General features: G+C 35.3%; 1 protein-coding gene and 2 long non-coding RNA genes across 19 annotated transcripts in view; 1 reads left to right on the top strand and 2 right to left on the bottom strand.

The window, feature by feature from the left end:
* im:7136088 overlaps positions 1 to 11,632 on the top strand; it is a 30,486-nt gene extending 18,854 nt beyond the window's left edge. Inside the window, exon 2 of the long non-coding RNA XR_015499637.1 lies at positions 10,266 to 11,632. This is a non-coding gene — a long non-coding RNA (im:7136088). The remainder of the gene's footprint in view (positions 1 to 10,265) is intronic.
* The window catches only part of LOC141376138 (uncharacterized), a 1,062,333-nt gene that overhangs the window by 740,712 nt on the left and 308,617 nt on the right, over positions 1 to 13,004 (bottom strand). For 2 of the 17 annotated variants that reach the window (XR_015499505.1, XR_015499512.1), the window contains one exon: positions 11,793 to 11,974. The exons of the other annotated variants lie outside the window; for them this stretch is intronic. The gene's annotated coding sequence lies outside the window, so the exon portion shown is untranslated. Of the gene's footprint in view, positions 1 to 11,792; positions 11,975 to 13,004 lie in introns of those variants that run through there. 17 annotated transcript variants of the gene reach the window in all.
* Positions 1 to 13,004, bottom strand: part of LOC147842379 (uncharacterized) — a 463,094-nt gene that overhangs the window by 180,838 nt on the left and 269,252 nt on the right. The gene's annotated exons all lie outside the window — the stretch shown is intronic.

The raw sequence follows: 13,004 nt of genomic DNA, 5'->3' as shown, positions 1-13,004 counted from the left end.
AATACATAAATATTAAAATAAAATATTTAGTGTTTGCTGAAATGTGTGGGTGCAGTTCTAATGGAATAGCCATGTTAATAAAGTTTATTTAACTTTTTTTTTTTACCTTTTTTTTGAGTGCCTTGGACTTATAATTTTGCTGTTTATCTTTATGTATCCCTTACCCAAAGATCACCTATACATTAATTACAGAGCAAGGAATTTTTCCATAGTATTTCATTTATATATAATTTTTTTTTTTATTATTTCTTGTAGGCATAGATGTTGGTATATCCTACGGTCATAATTTGCTTTCTTTAACAAAAACATCTGAAGTCCATGCTCATTTAGCGGGATAAATGTGTTTGTCTGCATGGTCTATGACCAATCCTGATAATTTCCCCCCTCACATTCCTCTTCCGTTCACCCTTGGGCAATGCAGACCAGATTTTCCCATAAAAGCGTGTATACAGCCTTGGAAGACAATGTGGCCAAGATATAAACGATCAACTAATGCGTGAAGAAGCGTCAGAAACGGACACAAAGTCCTCCGGGTGTGCTGACAGAAAGCCTTTAACAGCCATGATGGGACGTTTCTTTGATGTCCCTCCAAATAGTGTCGTTTTTACAATTGAGATCATAAGAAGCAAGAAAGTTACGGGTGGGCAGCAGCTGGATCTTTGTGTGTGTGTGTGTGTATGTGTGTCTGAGTGTGTGTTTCTTTGAAATGCAGAGGGTTGAAGGACGTTTAAACTGCAATTACGGAGAGCCAGAATAGGTTTATTTTGCCCAGTATGACAGCTAGATCAATTACCTCATTAGTACACACACACATACGCACACATTCAGGTTACAAAAAGTTCAAGGCTAAAAACATTTCTTTATTTTCTGTAGTTTTACAACTCCATCAAAAAATAATAATAATAAATAAAGAATCAAAGGAAACTTTCTTAAACTGAAAAGGCTGTAGAACTGACAAATGAAAGGGTTTTTAGAAATGACTAAAATAAGATCTAAGAGCAATAAAATCAATATTATAAACATAAAATATGATATTCATTTAAAGTGGTATAATTGTGCTATTTTATTTAATGTTTAAAATGGGTATAGCACACTCAAAAAAGCAAGAAAACATTGTGGTTTTGCAAAAAAGATTTTATAAAGAAAAAACATGGTGAGTTTTCTCAAATCTCTGTGAAATTCTTTCTGAAACAGACTGTCATGATAAATGCAGTAATTTCCCCTGCCTCTCTGAGCTCATGATGTCTGCTTTAATGTCCCAAAACAGCAAGTTTCAGTCCACCAATGTTAACCTTCTAACACTACCGTGCTGTTTGTTTGTTTATTTGTTTGCTTGTTTAACAAAATAGCAGATATCAGCATTACGGCTACTCATTTGTATGTCAAGTAACTTTTGAAAGCCTGCAATAAAGCATTTACATTCTTCATCTAAGGTTAAAAAAATAAATAAATAAAGATTTATTTTTCAAATATATATACATTGCAGCATTATCTCTTTCACTGCAATCTCCATAACAGTTCTCAGCATTGGTCAAGATGTCCACAGCTTACAATATAAGGGCTCTATTTTAACGATGTAGGCACAAAGTCTAAAGAGCATGGTGCAAAAGCATTAAGGGCATGTCTGAATTCACTTTTGCTATTTTAAGGATGGCAAAATACGCTCTGAGCCATGCCGCATAGTTTAACAGGGTGGTGCTTATTCTCTTAAGGAGTTATGGGTGTTGAGCATAATGTGCATTAAACCAATCAGTCTCATCTCCCATTCCCTTTAAGAGTCAGTTGCATTGTCCCATGGGGAATTTGCTGTTTACATGGTGGACTTTGTAAGTGGAAAAACTGAGTGCTTCACTAGCAAGAAAACAGCTAAACCATCTGCAGCATGAGAATAAAGAATGAGCCTCCTCTACTCTGTCTATTTACCTTCTAATTCTTTATTTTCACTCTTTACTCCTTTACTTTCGTAAAGGGAACGATGTTATACGCACTCTAGTGAACATATCCAGTAGCCTACATGTTTAATTTTATTTGTTAAGCGCAGGGAGTTATGGGTGTAATGGCGCAGTGGGTAGCACATTCGCCTCACAGCAAGAAGGTCGCCTCACAGCTAGAAGGTCGCTGGTTCAAGCTCCGGTTGGGTCAGTTGGCATATCTGTGTGGAGTTTGCATGTTCTCCCCATGTCTGCGTGGGTTTCCTCCGGGTGCTCCGGTTTCCCCCACAAGTCCAAAGACATGTGGTACAGGTGAATTGGGTATGCTAAAATCGACCATAGTGTATGAGTGTGAATGAGTGTGTATGGATGTTTCTCAATAATGGGTTGCAGCTGGAAGGGCATCCGCTGCATAAAACATATGCTGGATAATTTGGCGGTGAATTCCGCTATGGCAACCACAGATTAATAAAGGGACTAAGCCAGAAAAAAATGAATGAATGAATGTTAAGCGCATGTATGTAAAACTCTTATTTCTAGCAAATGATTAATATTAAAAAAGTGTGGTTATATTCAAACACACGTCCTGTTCCTATGCCTTATATGGTGATGTGTACATCTCCAAAACCCGACAGATGAACAAAACTTTTTTATTAAAACAAATATAAATGTGCATATAACAAATAATAATAATAACATTATACAAATGCAAATTGTCATTAATAAACAAAACAAAAAAAGCCTGCCCACATGAAAAAGGCATGGAGCAGTGGTTTTCATATTTATGTAGAAACTAATAATTTTTGTAATATTTTAATCCTTTAATTTTTTCATATGTAAAGATATTTGTGCATTGCTGTATATCCTGTGTGTATTCAGCAATGTGTAAGCATTTTGGACCTGCATAGGCACTGCCTAATTATATACTGCCTGTCCTGCAGTTGTTATACATTTGTTATGTACTGCTCTGGAACAGCTTAAGCAAAGAAACAGTTAAGCAAATTGAGGTTTTAAACCCCACCTTGTAGAGTTGAGGCTTCAAGTGATTTAATGAATCGATGGGAGTTCGTGACAAGCATACAATGATAAAAGGTTCGAGGAGGAGATGCAGCTATAGATGCTAGTTTTTTAATGCTCTTTTCTTGTATGTGTTTTGTTTTAATATTGGTCTGAAATCTCAATGAACACTTTGTGGATAAATATGTCTTGTTTTGGTCATAAAAAGTAACATTTTTAAAATAGATCGTCATAATTTAGGAGTGTTTGAACAAGTCGAGATTCAAACTCAGGCCATTTGCAGCAAAGTTACATTGTGAATGCGCACAGCCTACCAGACCTAGTGGTTCGAAACATTTTAGTCACGTAACCTGGTGTTTCAAAAGACTTTAGTCACGTAACCTGGGTGTTTCAGATCATGCTTCGGTGCAATGTTTTGAAACTTCAGATTCATCCCTAGTTTGACCATTGCCTGCTTGAAAATTCTTTGTAACAAACTGCATGTGGATTCTCAACTCCGTTGTCTTGTGTCCCTCCATTACAGTGACATTGACATATTTTGTGGAATCCATTTGACTGACAAGCATATTTGATGACTAAATAAAAAAAGCCTCCCACTCTGTTATATATTAAACATTATAAGATGTTTTTTCATGTTAAAATAGCAAATTTCAAAGACTGTGGAATGTCATAATATAAGTTCTGAATGTTATTTCTTTGAATATTTACTGTATATTTACTCTATGCATACAATAAATATACAATAAATATTAACAGTACTAACATTGATAACTTGTTTTTCAGCTCCTAGTGACAGAAAAAAATTTCAAAAGAACGCTTTGCATGCAGTGCTATGTTACAACAATCCACATTCACCAACCTCAAATAAATTCCTGCTGTCTTTCCCCCTGAACACGTGTGGTCCTGGTACTGTTTTCTGCTCATAAACCGGGTTTATATCCTGACAAAAATATCGGTCAATGTAATTAAAAGCAATAAAGATAATTACACAATTGTGTTTCAAAGGATTCCAGGGAAAAAATGTGTGAAACTTTTTTTTTTTATGTTTAATTTTAATTTTTATTCATTTATTTATCTTTACAATCACAGGAAATGAAAAAAAAATACATATAAACGGCAACAAGAAAAAAAAAGCATGCAGATAGAAAGCTGACACTAAGAAATAAATAAAACAAATAAAACGTTTAACAATCATATATAAAACTAAAAATACATACACCCAAAACAGTGCCTGCTAAAATCAAAACTATAATCTATGTCACGTAATACACTGCAAGCTAAAAACAACATAATATGAAATTAAACACAACATGTGACGTTTAGTTAAAAGCTCCAGTCTGCTTTTCTTCTTTGTTCGTCACAACTTAAATTGCTTGTACCAGAAGCTCAGCAATGTGAAACAGATGGCACAATTAGAGCATTATCATATTTGTAAATGAAAATGAAGAGTGGGGTTATTGGAGGGGCTCTGTCTGGCTTTGGCTGAGTTTGAGCTGTTGATTATAGTGATAACAGGACAGAGAACAGAGAGAAGCTTGCAAAGTAAACCTCGAGTCCGTGCCAGTGAGCTGCTGCTGTCCTGAGAAAACACATTTCTTAATTCTGAGCTATTATATTGTGTTCATATCTCTATTTGGATTTCTGCTGGGGTCCAGCAAACATACAAATGAAACAATACCTCCAACACTGCATCCAGAGACTACCAAAAAGTAGAACGGTATGCAGTACAATATGCAGTATATGATCTATCTATCTATCTATCTATCTATCTATCTATCTATCTATCTATCTATCTGTCTGTCTGTCTGTCTGTCTGTCTGTCTGTCTGTCTGTCTGTCTGTCTGTCTGTCTGTCTGTCTGTCTGTCTGTCTGTCTGTCTGTCTGTCTGTCTGTCTGTCTGTCTGTCTGTCTGTCTGTCTGTCTGTCTGTCTGTCTGTCTGTCTGTCTGTCTGCCTGTCCGTCTGTCCGCTTGTCTATCAAAAATAAATGTAATTTAAAAATTAATTAAACATTAGGTTTCTCCATATTTGACATTTAACACAACCAGGCATTTTAGAGTGCATCTCTCTATCTGATAGATCAAAAATATTTTTAAATGTTCATATTTATTTTTGTTAATAAAGCCAATAATCAAAAAAACATCTTAATAACACAATGCAATAATAACAATGCAATTATCCTCTCATTTCAGTCAATATTAATGAATGTGCATCGAGTGACCTATATACCATCTCTCATACTTGTAAGTACTTGTAATATGCATGTTTTATTATTATATACATAATACAGTGTGAAAATCTGAACGGAGATCTTAAAAAGTGTAAAATTTTGAACACGTTTCTGACTAAGCGTTCACACAGAATGCAGTGAGAGCGTTAAAGTAGTGAGAATGCTTTCATTTTAAATGGCAACTGGCGGCGAGGAGCAATGCGGTGTGACTTCGTCTGTGTTTGCATTAAGGAGAGTTGAAATTAAATAAAATTTTTGGGTAATGAGCTTTAGTGGCAAGTAATCGCAATGTTGAAGTTCACCGCTTGAGATGAGTCTAGAGAACACAGTCCTGTGAACTTTGGTTCCGACCTCAGTTGTTCCCAAAGGTTTGATTATTGTGGTTGCCAGATTTCCAATTATTTATGATGTTTCTTACAGTGACATATATATTTTTTAAAGTTACTGGTGAGTTGATGTGCATTAATGTTAGATTATTTGAAAATCTCACGATAACTACAGTACAAATCAGTATTGCTGCTTTAGAATATTTCAGACAAATGGACACATAGTGGATAAGTAGAGCAAAGCCACACCACACGCAAACACTTAATCTTGCATAGCAAAATTATTTTGATAAAAAGCACACAACATTTTCTTGCAAGAAAGCATACTTTTATGCGAGAATGCAACTGATTTGCTGAAATGCTGCAACGGCCCCTTTAAATACAAAATCAATGGCGGGACTAGACAGAACTTAGACGCTCGCTGCCTTCAGTGTGAATGCACAGTAATGCTTGAGAAAGCTGCACTTATTACTTATATTATTATTAATAAAGAATAAAGTGCACATTATATTACAAACAATAATTCTACTTTAATTATATGTAGATAATGTAGTACGCTAAATATACTTTCACATTTGATCAATTCACTATAAATAAATATTACTGACTAAAACTCTGACCCAAAATTTAAATTGGCCACGCAAATCTATTGACGTCATAAAACATCAACTAATCAATTCTGATCAAATAAACTTTCACTGCACATTCGCCAGCTGAGAGCCATGTGTTCTGCAGTAGTAGCACTAGCATTCAGATCACAATTATCTAGTGTTTAGTTTGGGCAAGAAACGCAATCGACAACAAACAACAGCTGGCTCGAATAAAAGACAAAAGTAAACAAACAACATTTGTCTTCGTTTGCGACTTTGCAGCTACTCGTATGCTGAATTCCTCATAAGAGCTTTGCTGCTGGTGATCATGCTGAGAGTGAATTGCGTTAAGAAGTGATGTTCTCTTCATAATGAACAGATCTGGATTAATGTCAAGCCTTTGAGAGATGGTACATCTAAATGTCACAGCCAAATTACCTGTTGCTAACAGATGCGGTCTTCATACAGCCATCCGAACTGAGCACAGATGTTTGTTGATGACTCTGCAGTAATGAAGAATATGAATCTTGATTTTTTTTGTTTGTAAAGAAAATAAAATTGGTCCGAAGAGTTGTTACAGAAGGTTTTCACTAGACTTTTTTTAGAATTATTTTTTTGCTATCCCTAATATGACAAAATTTGCAGCAATATTTAAAGATAAATTATTGTAGGCAACATTCCAATGTCTTTTTTTTTTTTTTTGCTGCTTTTCAAACTTCTTATGTAAAATAAGAAAAACCAATACAATTCTTGTAAATTTTTGTTTGTTGGGACACTTAATAGTGTTATGATGAATCCTTTTACACTTTTGTGTAAAAAAAAACATTAAAGGGCCATGAAACCCCCTCGTTTCAGCAGGGTGTTTTCACACCTCTACTTTGGAAAAAGTCAGAAAAGTGGGCGTGTCCAGCTCTGTTTAGGGGGGAGTGTCGGAGGAACTAAAGTGGGATGGTGTGGGAGTGTCTATTTGTGCACGCACGAGTTTAAGAGTCAAAATACACACCCACACAGACAGGAGAAAGTGATGGTGTTTACCCTACATGGACATCTGTAGTCGAATTATTTGCTGAATTATTAAATGTTGGACTTTAACTGCAGTTTGGCTCTTTCATTCAGGGAATTCATTCATGCCCCTCGCGACAAACGAGATATTTGATATTTGTATGGAACTGCTGCAAGCGTGTATTTTTCATGCAATGTTTGATACCGCACAGCGAATGAGAGAAAAAAAAAACTCCGCATTTCCCGGAAACTTAGATGCACACGGCAGGTAGCGTCAGAAAGCCACGTGTGTTATTCCGGTCACTAAATGCGGTGCTAACATTTCTGCACTCAGTGCAATAGTTAACTTAATTCGATACGAACAAACTGAATAAACAAAGAGCACTGGTCGCTCACTTACCAAATCTGTAGAGACAGGACAATCACCAGCAACTAGAGCCGCGTCTTTATGGAGAGAATACTACAAGCAAATCCAGATTTCAGCGTTTGCAGATGAGAACAGCTCTCAGGTAAACAATAAACCTCCTTAGACACGTAAGTTATTGTTGTCGAGCGTCGCGTACACTGTTAATCCACACGTGATCCAGATGAGCTCTCACAGAGAGAAAATGAAAACGAAACTTAACGGCAGCAAACTATAAAAGCAACACTTCACACTTGTTTTGCCAACACAACGTGGCGTCTTTGTGGTGTAAACACGGTGACACAAATGAATATTAATGAAGTTGCACAATAGAGCGCGCTGATTGGTTTGAACCAAGCCTTACTCATGCATTAATGTATCACACTGTAAGACGTAATAAGACTCACTCTGGCACAGGCGTCCAGTCTGCACGCTGGAATACAGGCTATTATGTCATGACCGTGACGCAGCTTCAAAAATTCGTTTTAAACAGGAAGTACGAATTTGCATGAAATAACGCAAAAACAACCAATTTACACTTTTTAGTGAAATATAGGTGTCCTAATAGTGTTTTTAGCAGTGTGGGACACATATACGTCTGTCAACAGCTCAAAAAATGTGTTTTGGTGTTTCGTGACCCTTTAAGGAGTATTGTGGAAACCAGCAATTTATTTGCATTCATAATAAATTATATGTATGTACATTCTAGTCTGTAGTTATATATACAACCAGACAAAAGTCTTGTCACCTATCCAAGTTTTAGGAAAAACAAATAATAATTTGACTTCTAGTAGATCATTTAGTATCAGAAGTGGCTTATATGAAAGGCAAAGGCTTTAAGATAAGATTAAAATAAGATTACGCTTATTTTACCAAAATAAAACATGTTTGTGCCTGATTTTTAACTATTTAATTAGGACAGTAAGGTCTGTCTTTGCTTTGACAAAAGTCTTGTCACTTAACAGAAATAATGTAGAGTGTAGAATATAAAGTTATGGTGCAGTGGAAAAATAATTAATATTGTGTGATTCCTATAAGCTTGGGCGACTGCATCCATACATCTCTGCCATGACTTAATTAACTTAATAAAGTCAACAAGAATGGCGAAGAAAGCGCTCTTGCAGGACTCCCAGAGTTCATCAAGATTATATAGATTCATCATCAATGCCTCCTCCTTCATCTTACCCAAGACATGCTTAATAATGTTCATGTCTGGAGATTGGGCTGGCCAATCGTGGAGCACTTTGACCTCCTTTGCTTTCGGGAACCTTGATGTGGAGGCTGAAGTATGAGGAGTGCTATCTTGCTGAAGAATTTGCCCTTTCCTGTGGTTTGTAATGGGCAGCACAAATGTGTTGATAGCTCAGGCTGTTGATGTTGCCATCCACTCTGCAGATTGATCGCACACCCCCATACTGAATGTGACCCCAAACCATGATTTTTCCTTCACCAAACTTAACTGAATTACGTGAGAATCTTGAGCCCATGTGGGTTCCAATAGGTCTTCTGCAGTGTTTGTGATGGTTGGGATGCAGTTCAACAGATGATTTACTGGAAAAAAAAATCAACCTTCTGCCACTTTTCCAAAAGATCAACTAGAAGTCAAGTTATTATTTGTGGCTATTACAACTGGGCTTGACAACAAGACTTGTCAGGTAAGTATACCATCACAAAATTATAATTTCTATAAGCCCAAGCTGCTTTTTGTTCTGTATTCTCACTATAAATCAGACAGTCAATTGAATGTCTGATAATAATAATAACAACAACAACAATATTAATAATAATAATAATAATAATAATAATAATAATAACAATAATAATAATAATAAAGGCACACTTTTTCAATCATGTTAATTCTGAACTAAAATTAAGTTGTCTGTGTTGTTTAATGGCTATTTGAACATATGGATGGAAATTATGCTGATAATATAATATAATATAATATAATATTAATATAATATAATGCAAAAATAATATAATATAATATAATATAATATAATATAATATAATATAATATAATATAATATAATGCAAAAATAATATAATATAATATAATATAAGTAGGTAGGTATTGCAGTAGGTAGTGCTGTCGCCTCACAGCAAGAAGGTCACTGGTTCGCTGGCGTTTCTGTGTGGAGTTTGCATGTTATTCCAGCGTTCGCGTGGGTTTCCTCCAGGTGCTCCAGTTTCCCCCACAGTCCAAAGACATGCCGTACAGGTGTATTGGGTTGGCTAAATTGTCCGTAGTGTATGAGTATGTGTGAATGTGTGTGAAGGGTGTAAAAACTTGCTGGATAAGTTGGTGGTTCATTCTAAGCCGACAAGAAAATGAATGAATGAATGAATAATATAATATAATATAATATAATATAATATAATATATTTTTTTACAGGATGTTTGCTAGATGGTTGCTTACTGAACTAAATCAGAGGATAAGATACTTTCCGGTGTGGAAAGATGTGATTCAATTCAATGCTTTAATAAAAGTCTAGATATTCTGTTCGACCATCAATCATGCGAAAATTGTGTCCATGCGGCGAGAAATAATAGCACATCTGACCCTAAATATGAGCAATAGTAATAGTAACACTTGCCTTTGCAAACACCACTAATGATATTTTTGCTTGAAGGGGGAGGAAGTGAAAGATGTCGTCTGTGGTGAGACCTGCAGGTCACTCCTTTCAGTGTGTGCAGGTTGTTAGTGATATAGCTGTTTGTAGTAACCAGCATTTTTTTTTTTTTGCCTGTGCTACATCTCAGCAGACTCCAAACACCTGAGAGAAAGAAAAAAAGACCTGTTTGCGAAGGCCAGTGGCTGCGCTGGAGTCCAGTAATGAACAATTACCCACATCCTCTCCACCAGCGCACAACACCTTCAGCCAGCAGCACAACAGGACACACATCACACATAATGATAGCATCAGAAAAGAAGAATCGCCTACAGCAGAGAAACCCTATCAGCTGCAGCCATCCATCTACGTAGCTGTCTTTCCATCTTTCTATTCATCTGTTCATCTATTCTACTAATCTGTCTATCCAAACCCAGCTTGCCAAAAATACAGTACAATTTCAATACAGTTTTCTACTATTTTCTTGTATATTACTGTATTATCAGCCTATCTGTTTGTCTTTGAACAATCTGTCAGTCTATTTGTCTATCCATTCATCAATCTGTTATCTCCATTGATCCATCCATCTGTCTTTCTATCCATCTTTCTGTCTTTCTATCCATCCATCTCTCCGTCCATTGTTATTTGTCAGATTGTGTTATATGACCCTGGTGAGATCTTGGGTAAAAGCCAAGGCGGACATCAACGGTATTTTATCAGACAGCACGATATACATTCAGTCACACAGACATCAGTCAGAATTGACTAGTTCTGCTTTTTATCATCAATCGTGTCAGGCTGACATCCTTGTTGACATACAGAATTAAAATGGTACCAGAAAAAAAACAAGTACTTGCATTAAAGTAACTATTGGAAAAAGGCTGATAAAAGACAATTTCTTAAAAGAGAATAATTAAACTTATACTTCAGTGATCTGAAAGTAATTATGATCATAAAAAGGAATGAGATATTAATATTAATTTAACATTATCTCAACCTGCTAGCAAAAAGTGTTTTTTTTTTTATGTGTTCTTTTTAAAGGACAGTCATGCATGCTAAAAGTGCATCCCAAATGACACACTTATACACTATACACTCATGCACCCACCTATACACTTAACCTAGGGTTGAGCTGATAAAATGGTATCAGTATTTATTGAGCAAACACCACTATCAAGAAAAAAAAAAAGTTTGGCATGATGTTTCAGCATGGGCTGGTTTAAGATTCTGACGGTATGATAACCTTGGATAAAAATTTCACGGTTCCATGGTATTGTGATTACAGCTCTAAAATAGGTCCTTGAACACAACAGACTTCATTTTAGACAAGAGAAACATTAGATCCTTGCTCTTTTTATGTTTTCGTGTTTTTGCTTTAACTGATTTGTTTTTACAAAATATTTTATTTTATTTTAATCACTGCCATTTAGTGTGTGTGTGTGTGTGTGTGTGTGTGTGTGTGTGTGTGTGTGTGTGTGTGTGTGTGTGTGTGTGTGTGTGTGTGTGTGTGTGTGTGTGTGTGTGTAAACAACCAAAATATCAGATCCTTGTTCTTTTAACCAGTGTTATGATTTTCTTGATTTACCTGAACTTTTTATCCATTATTTTTATTTGTATTCATTTTTTGATTCAGTGACATTTTTGTATAGACAACCAAAATATCAAACTATCAGATCCTTGATTTGTTTATACACTTTTTATTGTTTGTTTAATTTTAAACATTTAAATTATTTTGGAACAGTAAACATGTCAGGCTAAATAATTCACATCGTTGACTGCTTTCTTTATTATTTTGAAATGCAGGTTTCTTTACAATTTAAAACCGCAACTTTGGATATCTTTTCAGCTGGAGATACTGTTGTCCTAAAAAGAAAAAGAAAAAAAAACTGTGAAAAACAGAAAAATCGTACATACACCATAGGAACGTTACAACAAAAAGTTTTAAAACCTTGACTTTTCCAAACCACAGTATACCTTGAAAACGGTAATTGTCTCATGCCTAGAAGTGCTATAGTTTTATTAAAATATGTCAATAAACTTAAGGTTATTTCTAATTGAGGTGCAGGGCTTGTAAGTGCAAAAAGGGAGCAATGTGTACATGGTGTGCAAGCAACGCACATGATGCGCTTGCAATTTTCAGGTGCACCTAGTTAAATGTCGGAGCTGAAGCAATGGTTTGTTCGTTTTAATGTTCGTTTTTATGTTAGTTTTATTAAAACGGCTGATGGTCACCAAGTTACCACAGGTGCCAGGGTTGTGTGAGTGCAAAGCGCATTGAAAATCATAAAGAAATCCATGCACAGTTTCAAGTGCTTTTAGACATGAGATGCGAATGGTTGAGTTACATCATTGCCACCTGAGGTCAGGATAATACGTATAAAAATTAGTGTAAGGACAGCGAGGAGATTGTAAATAAAAAAAAAAAGGATGTCGTCAGAGTGGCTTTTTGGTTTCTTTTCTTTTTAATCCCAGCCACTAGCAGCCCATCCGAAATATTATTTAGCATAGGAGGTAATATCGCATTCAACTTCACAATTTGTAATGTTGCAATATGTAACAATATGTAACAATATGTATGAATAATGATGGTTGGTTCCTTTACTTTAAAGTTCAGATTTCATTATCATAATTTGTTTTGTTTACAGCATTTGAGTTTTACTGTACCATTATAATTGACACCTTACAGATGTAGATCTACTTTGAAGTTTGCATAGACTGTTTAGTGCTTACACTTTACCATTGCACACTTTCATTTATCAAGTTTAAGAGTCTCTTTAACACTTATGTTCATTTTATTATGAGACCTATAAATGGACAATATTTTTGTTAATTTCTTTGGTTTGCTTTTGACTATTAAAACTTTTTCATTTAATAATGTTGGTAAATTAAAATA

This window comes from Danio rerio, chromosome 9 (genome assembly GCF_052040795.2).
Source record: "Danio rerio strain M-AB ecotype USA chromosome 9, GRCz13ab, whole genome shotgun sequence".
In the NCBI taxonomy this organism is placed as follows: domain Eukaryota; kingdom Metazoa; phylum Chordata; class Actinopteri; order Cypriniformes; family Danionidae; genus Danio; species Danio rerio.
Note: the sequence above shows the minus strand (reverse complement) of the source record. Positions and strands in the feature narration are given on the sequence as shown.